The 10,322-nt window shown below is 43.5% G+C and overlaps 1 pseudogene; it reads left to right on the top strand.

Moving 5' to 3' along the window:
- The first annotated feature begins 3,400 nt into the window (after window positions 1-3,400).
- Window positions 3,401-5,918, top strand: LOC127912233 (general transcription factor II-I repeat domain-containing protein 2-like; annotated as a pseudogene).
- The last annotated feature ends 4,404 nt before the right edge of the window (window positions 5,919-10,322 follow it).

Here is a 10,322-nt window from a genome sequence, read left to right as displayed (position 1 = left end):
GACTTTGCCACTACATTTCACGTTTGAAATCCTGTGAGGGGGAAGGAAATGTTATGTCAGCACACTGCATTTACAGTGCTGCATTGAGTTACACTAGTACACAGTTCGATAGAGCTTTTATTGTTGGGCTACGCCTTGTGTATTGGGATATGCCATTGATTGCGTTGTGCTGAAACCGTCACTTGAGTTTGAGATAAAGAGCAAAATGGTCGATTATAAATCGCGTGTAATTCTAAACACAACAGAATGCACTTGAAATATGCATCATCAACAGGGCTGTAGTAGAGCAGGCTAAAAACTTCAAGTTCCTTGGTGTCCACATCAGCAACAACCTATAATGGTCCAAACACACCAAGACAGTCATGAAGAGCGCACAACAAAGCCTATTCCCCCTCAAGTGACTGAAAAGATTTGGTGGGCTCTGGCCGGTGCTCTGGGTCCCGGGGACTTTCATCTCCAGTGTCATGCCCTGACCGTAGAGATATTTTTATTCTCTATGTTTGGTTGGTCAGGGTGTGACTCGGGTGGGAAACTCTATGTTTTTTGTTTCTATGTTTTGGCCGGGTATGGTTCTCAATCAGGAACAGCTGTCTATCGTTGTCTCTGATTGGGAATCATACTTAGGCAGCCTTTTTCCTTTTGTATTTGTGGGTAGTTGTCTTTGTTAGTGGCATTATAGCCTAAGTAAGCTTCAAGGTCGTTTTCTTGTTCTTTGTTTTGTTGGCGACATTTATCAATAAAAGAAATGTACGCTCACCATGCTGCACCTTCGTCCAGTCCTTTCCCCGACGACAGTGATCGTGACATCCAGAGACCTCTCAGGCTCCTCGGCTGTAAGGGGGGTTGGCGGCGAGTGAGCTGGGGACGCCTCCTTTTCCCCACGTTTGGAATCTAAACCAGTAGATGAATGTCTGTACATTAAATCAAGTGCATAACAGACCTGGTGGGTTTTTTTAATACTTTGTGCTAAGTATTCACACCCCTTGACTTTTTTCCACATTTTGTTTGTGTTACAAAGTGGGATTAAAATTGAGTTGTCATTTTTTGTCAACGATCTACACAAAATACTCTGTCAAAGTGGAAGAAAAATTGTAACATTTATAAAACAATAAAAGAAAAAGAAAACATGGTATCTTGATTAGATAAGTGAGTCTTTTGGGGTAAGTCTTTAAAAGCTTTGCACACCTGGCTTGTAAAATATTTGCACCAAGCTCTGTCAAGTTGGTTGTTGATCATTGCTCGACAGCCATTTTAAATTCTTGCCACAGATTTTCAAGCCAAATGCAAACTGCAACTAGGCCACTCAGGAACATTCAATGTCTTGTTTACCAACTCCAGTGTATATTTGGCCTTGTGTTTGAGGTTATTGTCCTGCTGAAATGTGAATTTGTCTCCCAGTGTCTATTGGAAAGCAGGCTGAACCATGTTTTGCCTGTGCTTAGCTCTATTCTGTTTCTTTTATCCCCCAAAGAAACTCACTTGTCCTTGCCAATGACAAGTATACCCATAACATGATGCAGCCACCACCATTCTTGAAGAGTGGTACTCAGTGATGTGTTGTTGGATTTGCCCCAAGCATAATGCTTTGTATTCAGGACAAAGTTCATTTCCTTTCCACATTTTTGGAAACTGGATGCATGTTTTGAATATTTTTGTTCTGTTAAAGCTTCCTTCTTTTCGCTCTGTCAATTAGGTTAGTATTGTGCAGTAACTAAAATGCTGTTGATCCATCCTCAGTTTACTCAGTTTTCTTTTTCAGACATTAAACTCTGTAACTGTTGTAAAGTCACCAGTGACTGCGTGTATTGATACACCATCCAAAGTGTAATTAATATAATATTAATTCAATGTCTGCTTTTTTATACACATCTTCCAATGCATGCCCTTCTTTGTGAGGCATTGGAAAACCTCCCTGGTCTTTGTGGTTGAATCTGTGTTTGAAATCCCCTGCTCGACTGAGGGACCTTACAGACAATTTAAAAATCATGTTAAACAGTATTATTGCACAAATAGTGAGTCAATGCAACTTATTATGTGACTTGTTAAGCACATTTTTACTCCTGAGCTTATTCAGGCTTGCTATTAACAATTGGCTTGAATACTTATTGACTCAACACTTCTCCACTTTGACATTATGGGACATGTGTGTAGGCCAGTGACACAAAATCTCAATGTAATCCATTTTAAATTCAGACTGTAACACAACAAAATGTGGAACAAGTCAAGGGGTGGCAATACTTTCTGAAAGCACTCTATATGACATTACAAATGTTAAAATGATACAAAACTGTAAATGATAGAAAACCCTCACACTGGTTGGTTTGAAATACTAGCATTAGGTAAAATTACTCTTCAGAAAACCTTCTATTCTGTTTTATCTGCAGATGCATATAACCTTGCCCTAAGACATATCTGTAGACTCAGACTGTAGACTTCTTAGGGAAAACTGTAACCATGTTAGAAAAACAACTATTGGCTTAGCTAGCTAGACATACGAGAAATACATAAATGATATACATTAATCATAATACCAGTGGTATCAGATACTACAGCTAACATTAACTTACTATTGTGAAAGTATTATCCTGTCTGACCTGCAGATGCATGACTGTAGGCCTAGTTACTTGATGTTGTGGCTATAACTGCACATAGGCTTTATGTGATTTCATGCATGTCCATTGAATCAGAACGACAGCTGGCTAGCTAGCTACGTGTATAACAGATATTATCCAGCAAAACAGTAAAGCAAAAAATGCACATTGAAATTTACCAAGGTCTCACTTCACCATATCTCTGCAGCAGCTTGCTCTCACATCATCTTGACACAACACAGACAAATATACATGTTACTACAGGTCCCAGTTTTGGGACTGGTGCTGCAGATAATAGTTCCTGTAACACAGGAAAAAGGATGAAACAGGAGAACGTGGCTTCTCTTTCAAAGGTTCTCTCAATTAGGAGAATACACAGGTGCAGGATCACATTTCGTCCCAGTGCGAAGCGAACACGTTTCACTGCCCCCTCCTGGCCAACAGTAGTATAAACGCATTGCAACCTTGGAGTGCTGACATTTCAGTAAAAGCATTCTTCCCCAATACAAAGAACAATATAGAAACACAAATGTGAACACACCTTTTGTGTGCATCACACACTACCTGACACAAATAACATTGACTCCTTTTTCGTCAATCAACAGATGTAGTGTATGTATACGGCATGTAAGTGGACCTCATGTAAGGTGCAAGTGAATAGGGTGGAGGAATGCAGTAAGGCACATATGTCAGAGTCAAGGCCCGCGAGGCCACATCCGGCCCGCGAGAAGGTTTTTTACGGCCCCTGGGATGATCTTGATTTATTATTAGAACCGGCCCGCAGACCGCAGCAAGCCGGCAGCCCGCAGATCTTTTACACGCACCAATACTACATTTCCCACAATGCAACGGTGACGCACCGAGCAGTAGGCTGCTTCATTTCAATATTTATTGGCACAGCAGTTGTCAGCATCACAGTAAAATTAACTTTCAGATACCCATCAAAAATGGCAAAACGGAAGGTGGACACTGAGAACCGGGGTTTCAAACAAGGTGGGAGTCGGAGTATTTGTTCACGGAGGTAGCTGGAAAACCTGTGTGTCTTCTGTGTGGAGAAAGTGTGGCGGTACTGAAAGAGTATAATCTGAGACGACATTATGAAACGAAACACGCGGACAAAAACAAGAATATGGACATGGAACAAAGGCTACAAAAGGCAGAGGAATTAAAACGAGGCCTCAAATCTCGACAGGCTCTGTTCAAAAAGCCAAATCACAAGGCCAGGCTGCTGTCAAGGCCAGTTTTATTTTGGCAGAAGAGATCGCTAAATCAGCCCGGCCATTTACGGAGGGGATTTCATCAAAAACTGCATGATTAAAGTTTGTGACGAAGTTTGCCCAGAAAAAGGCAACTCTTTTTAAATGTGAGTCTGAGCAGAAACACCATTGCCGAGAGAGTAGACCAGTTGTCCATCAATCTAAAAGAGCAGCTTGTGAAAAAGGGAAAAGATTTCATTGCATATTCCTTGGCTGTGGATGAGAGCACCGACATTTCTGACATTGCCCAGTTGTCAATTTTCATCCGCGGAGTGGACTCCAGCCTAGAAAAGCGTGACAGAGGAGTTTTTGGCTTTACGTCCTATGCATGGCACAACTACGGGGCATGATTTGTATGAAGAGGTGTCAAGATGTGTAAATGAGATGGAGCTGCCTTGGGAAAAACTCGTGGGTTTGACAACCGACGGAGCACCTGCGATGTGTGGACACAGGAGCGGACTGGTGGCGAAGATACGGGAAAAGATGCAAGAGGAAAACGCGACAGGTGAGCTGACAGCTTATCATTGTATCATACACCAGGAAGCGTTGTGCGGTAAAGCCTTGAAAATGGAGCATGTAATGAGCATCATCACGCGCACAGTTAACTTTATCAGAGCCAAAGGTTTGAATCACCGCCAGTTCAAGGCATTTCTGACGGAGTTAGAAACGGAGCATGGTGATTTGCCTTATCACACAGAGGTGCGATGGCTAAGCCAGGGAAAGGTGCTTCAAAGATGTTTCGAGCTTCGTGAGGAGATTTGTCTGTTCTTGGACAGCAAAGGGAAAGACACAACACAACTCCGAGACGAAATGTTTCTGTGTGAAATGGCTTTTCTGTGTGACATTACGAGTCATCTGAATGCAATGAACTTGCAGCTGCAGGGTCGGGATCGTGTCATCTCTGATATGTACAGTACAGTGAAGGCATTTAAAACCAAACTGACTCTGTGGGAGACGCAGATGCGGAAAGAAAATTTGAGCCACTTTCCCAGCTGCCAGACCATGAAAGAGAAGCTCTCTACCAGTGCGTTCCCGAGCGCACAGTTGGCTGATAAAATAGGTATGCTTGCCGCTGACTTTCGACGCCGATTTGCTGACTTTGAAGCACAAAAAAGCAGGTTGGAACTGCTCGGTAACCCATTTGCTGTTGACGTGGAAAGCTCACCACCAAACCTCCAAATGGAGTTGATTGACCTCCAATGCAATGATGCACTGAGGGCTAAATATGCGGCAGTGGGTGCTGCGGAGTTCGCCCGTTTCCTCCCGACACAATGCCCCAGCTGCGCATCCAGGCTGCTCAAACGTTGTCTATGTTTGGCAGCACATACCTGTGTGAACAACTGTTTTCTTTGATGAACTTGAACAAAACATCACACAGAAGTCGACTTACTGCTGAACACCTCCACTCAATTCTGAGGATTTCCTCAGCTCAGAGCCTTACCCCGAACATTGATGAACTTGTGGAAAAGATGGGACACCACCAAGTATCACCCTCAACCTCAAACAAGTGAACATTACTGTGCAATCACATATTTAGAGTTTTTACTCAGTTCAAGTTTAAAAGTTAAAGTTTAATATTTGTTTTCACTGCATGTTACTTCTCCTTAAACAAAGTGTTGTTTTTGATTAATAGATTTTTGCACTTTATTTTATTGTATTTCAATCCAATTATATTTTAAAAATATTTCAGTTGAGTGGATGATAGAAAATTGCTATTATTGTTTTTTTCTTTGAAGTAAATTTAGCCCACTTTTGCTAAAATAGAAAATATAGGCTACTGATGGTGCCTTGAATACCGGTTTCTTTCATTTAATGTTCATGTTATGGGGATTTTTATATAAAGGAAATTTGTCTTTTGTGTCTGTTGAAAATTAAAGATTACTGACAGAGCCATAAGAAAATATTGCTTTATTTATCTGATCATATTGGAATATATTTGTTAGGTTTTCAGTAGGTTCAATTAGGTTCACTAGACTATATGCGTCATTTAAAAATTTTTCAATGAACATTCGAACAGTCCGGCCCTCGGCTTGTAGCTAAATTTTTTATTTGGCCCTCCGTCCATTTGACTTTGACACCCCTGCAGTAAGGTGTTTCCCATACTGGTAAGTATAAGGCGCACCACCGTATGTTACACCGAGTGTGTTAACTGGAGGGTGTGATTGCATTGAAGGTTGACCGAGTGTCTCATATGTGAACATTGGCTTTGGCCTTCTATCTCTAGTGTATTGCGTACACTCAGTGTGAGCCTCAACTACAGGGGGGGTCTCTCTTCCTGCTCATGTTTGATGCTCCTCATTCTCAGGTTCTGGTTCATATCGATCATCTAAGTGTTCATTCTCAGGTTGTCTTTGTTCTTCCATTACAGGTACTGGAACTGTATCAGGTAGGTACCCATTTGCAGGTTGTCTTTCCTCTTCCCTTACAGGTACTCGGATTGTATCTCTTTGTATCATGGGAGGTCTTGCAGGTACCTGGATTGGAGATCTTTGTTCTGGCCTAGTCACAGGTCTCCTTAACCAATAGTCAGTCTTCTGTCCATTCATCATCAGAGTCAGATGTGTCCCCGTTGTGAGTGTGTTCTTCCACATCACTGACTTTTGATTGTCTGTTTCTCTGCATAGATCGCTTCTCCGTTGCTGGTTTAGTTGGACGTAGTGGTGGAGGTTCAACCAGTAAGTTGAACCTCCACCACAAGTTTTGGTGCAGTGTTCTGGTTTTACCCCTGTCTCCAACCTCGGGATGAACTATATATACCGGATTGTCTGCAAACTGTTCCTTCGCTATGTAGATCACTTTCTCCCAATATGATCTTAGCTTCCTGGGCCCTCCCCGCTCACTGAGGTTCCTAACCAAAACTCGGTCTCCAGGTTGCAGAACTACCCCTTTCATCTTCTGGTCTTAGTAGGATTTGCCTCTAGCACTACTTGCTTTTCTCGTTTACGATCTGATATGCTTCAGTTATTCTTCCCGCCCAATCTTCTGCATATCTCTTGTGTGTGATTGTGTCTCTCTCGCCCAGCAAGCCAAACAACAAGTTCACTGGAAGACGTGGATGATGACCGTAGAGCAGATAGTAGGGTGAGTAACCAGTGGACTCATGTCGGGTGCAGTTGTATGTGTGTACAATTTCTGGAAGATGGTCCTTCCATCTCTCCTTCTCTTTGTCTGCCAGCGATCGCAACATCTGTAGCAAGGTGCGATTAAATCTCTCAGCTGGGTTACCTTGGGGATGGTATGGTGATGTTCAGGAATGGCCAACCCCCGACAGCTGCTGGAGTGTATGAAACTCACTCAAGCTCATTCTCAAACTTCCGACCCTGATCATGATGCAGTTTCAAGGGGTATTCCAATCAGGGTACGAAGTCATTAAAGATACACTCTGCTGCAGTCCGTCCGGACTTGGTCTTTGTCAGGTAAGCTTGAACAAATCTTGTAAAATGATCAACCACGACCAGGATGTACTCTTAACCTCCTCTGCTGGTCTTCAGATGTAAGTAATCAATACAGATGTGATGCTACCCATAGGTGCATGACGGGTTTCTTCTGCTTTATGCACAGACATTTCCTTGTGACATAGTTCTCGATTTCCTTCTTCATAATTGGCCAGTAGAACCTCTCTTTCGCAAGGTGGATTACTATTTTGGTACCAACGTGTCCCATGTCATCATGGAGATGTTTAAGGGCTACCGGTCTGTACTTTACAGGAAGGATGAACTGTAAGTCTTTCGTTGGTCCGTCTATATAGGAGCCCATTGTCCAGGTGCAGTTTGCTCAACTCGTCTTGCTTGTGACCCCATTCACCACTTTTCTCATTTCATCAGTAACTACTGTAGCAGTCTCCTTAAGTTTTACAATCTCTCCAAAGGCTGGGTCTTCACGCTGTGCTTTCAACAGCTCATCATGACCTGTCATTGGCAGAAGTGCACTGGGCTGTTGACTGGAGTCTACAGAGGAGATGTGGAGGGCAGCGATCCAGGCCACGTCCTTCCTCTGGGCCGCTTGGCTCCCTTCCCAAGTTGCACGCACAATGTCCTGTGACAGCTCCTCAGTGCATTCTGTCACATATTGGTTGATGTCCATGGGGATACGAGACAATGTATCCACATCTATATTTATCTTTCCAGGCCTGTACTTAATGTTGAACCGGAAATCTGACAGTTCTCCAACCCAGTGGTGGCCGACTGGATTAAGCTTTGCGGTGCTCATGACGTAGGTTAGGGGGTTGTTATCTGTATAAATGGTGATACGTAGCCTCTAAACGTTTCACACACTGCCCATTTTAGAGCAAGGAACTCAAGCTTTCCGCTTTGCAAATTGTAGTTCCTCTCAGCTGGTGTCAATGTTCTTGATCCATACCTGATGACGCTCAACTTCCCATCATGCTGCTGATAAAGGACAGCTCCAAGGCCCTTCTCTGAAGCATCGATTTGCAGTACGAGTGGTAAGTCAAAGTTAGGGTATGCTAATACAGGTGTGTTCACAAGCATGTCAACGAGTCGTTCAAGTGTGCTCTGGTGTTCGCCTGTCTAATCCACGGGGGTCCTGGATGACAGCTGGGGGCCTTTGGTCTTTTCTCTGCGCGGTTGGACTTAGGTATTCCAGATTTTACATGGAGCAGCTCATAGTGGTTTGGCTATTCGACAAAAGTCCTGGACATATGATCTGTAGTAGCTGAGGAAACCAAGGATCCTCCTGACGCCACCCACTGTCTGTGGTGTCTTGGTTTTCAGGGACAGCACAGCTTTCAGGTCCTTAGGGTCCATCACCCCTTCGGCCGACACGATGCGCCCCATGTACCAGGTCTCCAGGAGGAAGAGTTCGCACTTCTCTGGACGGAGTTTCACTCCATGATGTCGGAGAGCCTTGTTGACTTTACGGATTCTGTCCACAAGCTAGTCAAAGGACATTGTCCAGGTATGGAATACAGCATTCGTCCCTGAGGGAGCTCAGCATCTCCTCCATGCAAGACCTTGGAGGACTGACATTTCAGTAAAAGCATTCTTCCCCAATACAAAGAAACAATACATAAACACAAATGTGACCATACATTTTGTGTGAGTCACATACACATACGATCTTGCTTTCATTCAGCCACAAGAGCATTAGCGAGGTCGGGCACTGATGTTGGGTGCTTAGGCCAGGCTCGCAGTCGGCATTCAAATTCATCCCAAAGGTGTTCTATGGAGTTGAGTTCAGGGCTTCGTGCAGGCCAGTCAAGTTCTTCCACACTGATCTCGACAAACCATTTATGTATGGACCTCGCTTTGTGCACTGGGGCATTGTCATGCTGAAACGGGAAAGGGCCTTCCCCAAACTGTTGCCACAAATTTAGAAGCACAGAATCGTGTACAATGTAATTGTATGCTGTGTAATACTAATTCGATAGCTAGCAAACGAACTGATTTTAGCTGTCTGGCAGCTAACATGATCCTGATGTGTTCAACAACTTCAGCTAAATAGTAATTACATATGAATTACCTAACATCACATTTTGATAATATGCACCAAGTGTTGAACAACTTTGCGACAAAATAAAATAACATTTGATCAATTGTTCAGCAGTCTTATGGCTTTGGAGCCTTTTGGACCTAGACTTGGCCCTCCGGTACCGCTTGCTCTGCGGTAGCAGAGAGAAAAGTCTATGACTTGGGTGAGTCTTCTGACACCGCTTAGTAAATAGGTCCTGGATGGAAGGAAGCTTAGCCCCAGTGATGTACTGGGCCGTAAGCACTACCCTCTGTAGAGGCTTACGGTCGGATGCCGAGCAGTCGCCATACCAGGCAGTGATGCAACTGGTCAGAATGCTCTCAATGGTGCAGCTGTAGAACTTTTTGAGGATCTGGGGATCTATGCCAAATATTTTCAGTCTCCTGAGGGGAAAATATGTTGTTGTGCCTTCTTCATGGTGTGTTTGGATATATATATATATATATTTTTTCACCTTTATTTAACCAGGTAGGCTATTTGAGAACAAGTTCTCATTTGCAACTGCGACCTGGCCAAGATAAAGCATAGTAATTCGACACATACAACACATACATAGCAATTCGACACATACAACAACACAGAGTTACACATGGAATAAACAAAACATAGAGTAGAACAAAATAAAACATAAAGTCTATATACAGTGAGTGCAAATTAGGTAAGATAAGGGAGTTAATAAGGCAGTTTGTTGGTGATATGGACACCAATGGTCTTGAAACTCTCCCTCTCCACTGCAGCCCCTGTCGATGAGAAAGGCCCTCCTTTTCCTGTAGGCCATGATCAGCTCCTTTGTCTTGCTCACGTTGAGGGAGAAGTTGTCTCCTGGCACCACACTGCCAGGTCTCTGACCTCCCTATACTCATCATTGTCGGTGATTGCCTACCACTGTTGTGTCATCAGCAAACTTAATGATGGTTTTGGAGTCGATCTTGGCCACGCAGTCGTGGGTGAACAGGGAGTACAGGCGGGAACAAAGCACTTCATG

The sequence above is a fragment of the Oncorhynchus keta genome, chromosome 26 (genome assembly GCF_023373465.1).
Source record: "Oncorhynchus keta strain PuntledgeMale-10-30-2019 chromosome 26, Oket_V2, whole genome shotgun sequence".
Taxonomy (NCBI): Eukaryota; Metazoa; Chordata; class Actinopteri; order Salmoniformes; family Salmonidae; genus Oncorhynchus; species Oncorhynchus keta.
The sequence above is the reverse complement of the archived record's forward strand: the minus strand, read 5'-3'. Positions and strand labels throughout refer to the sequence as shown.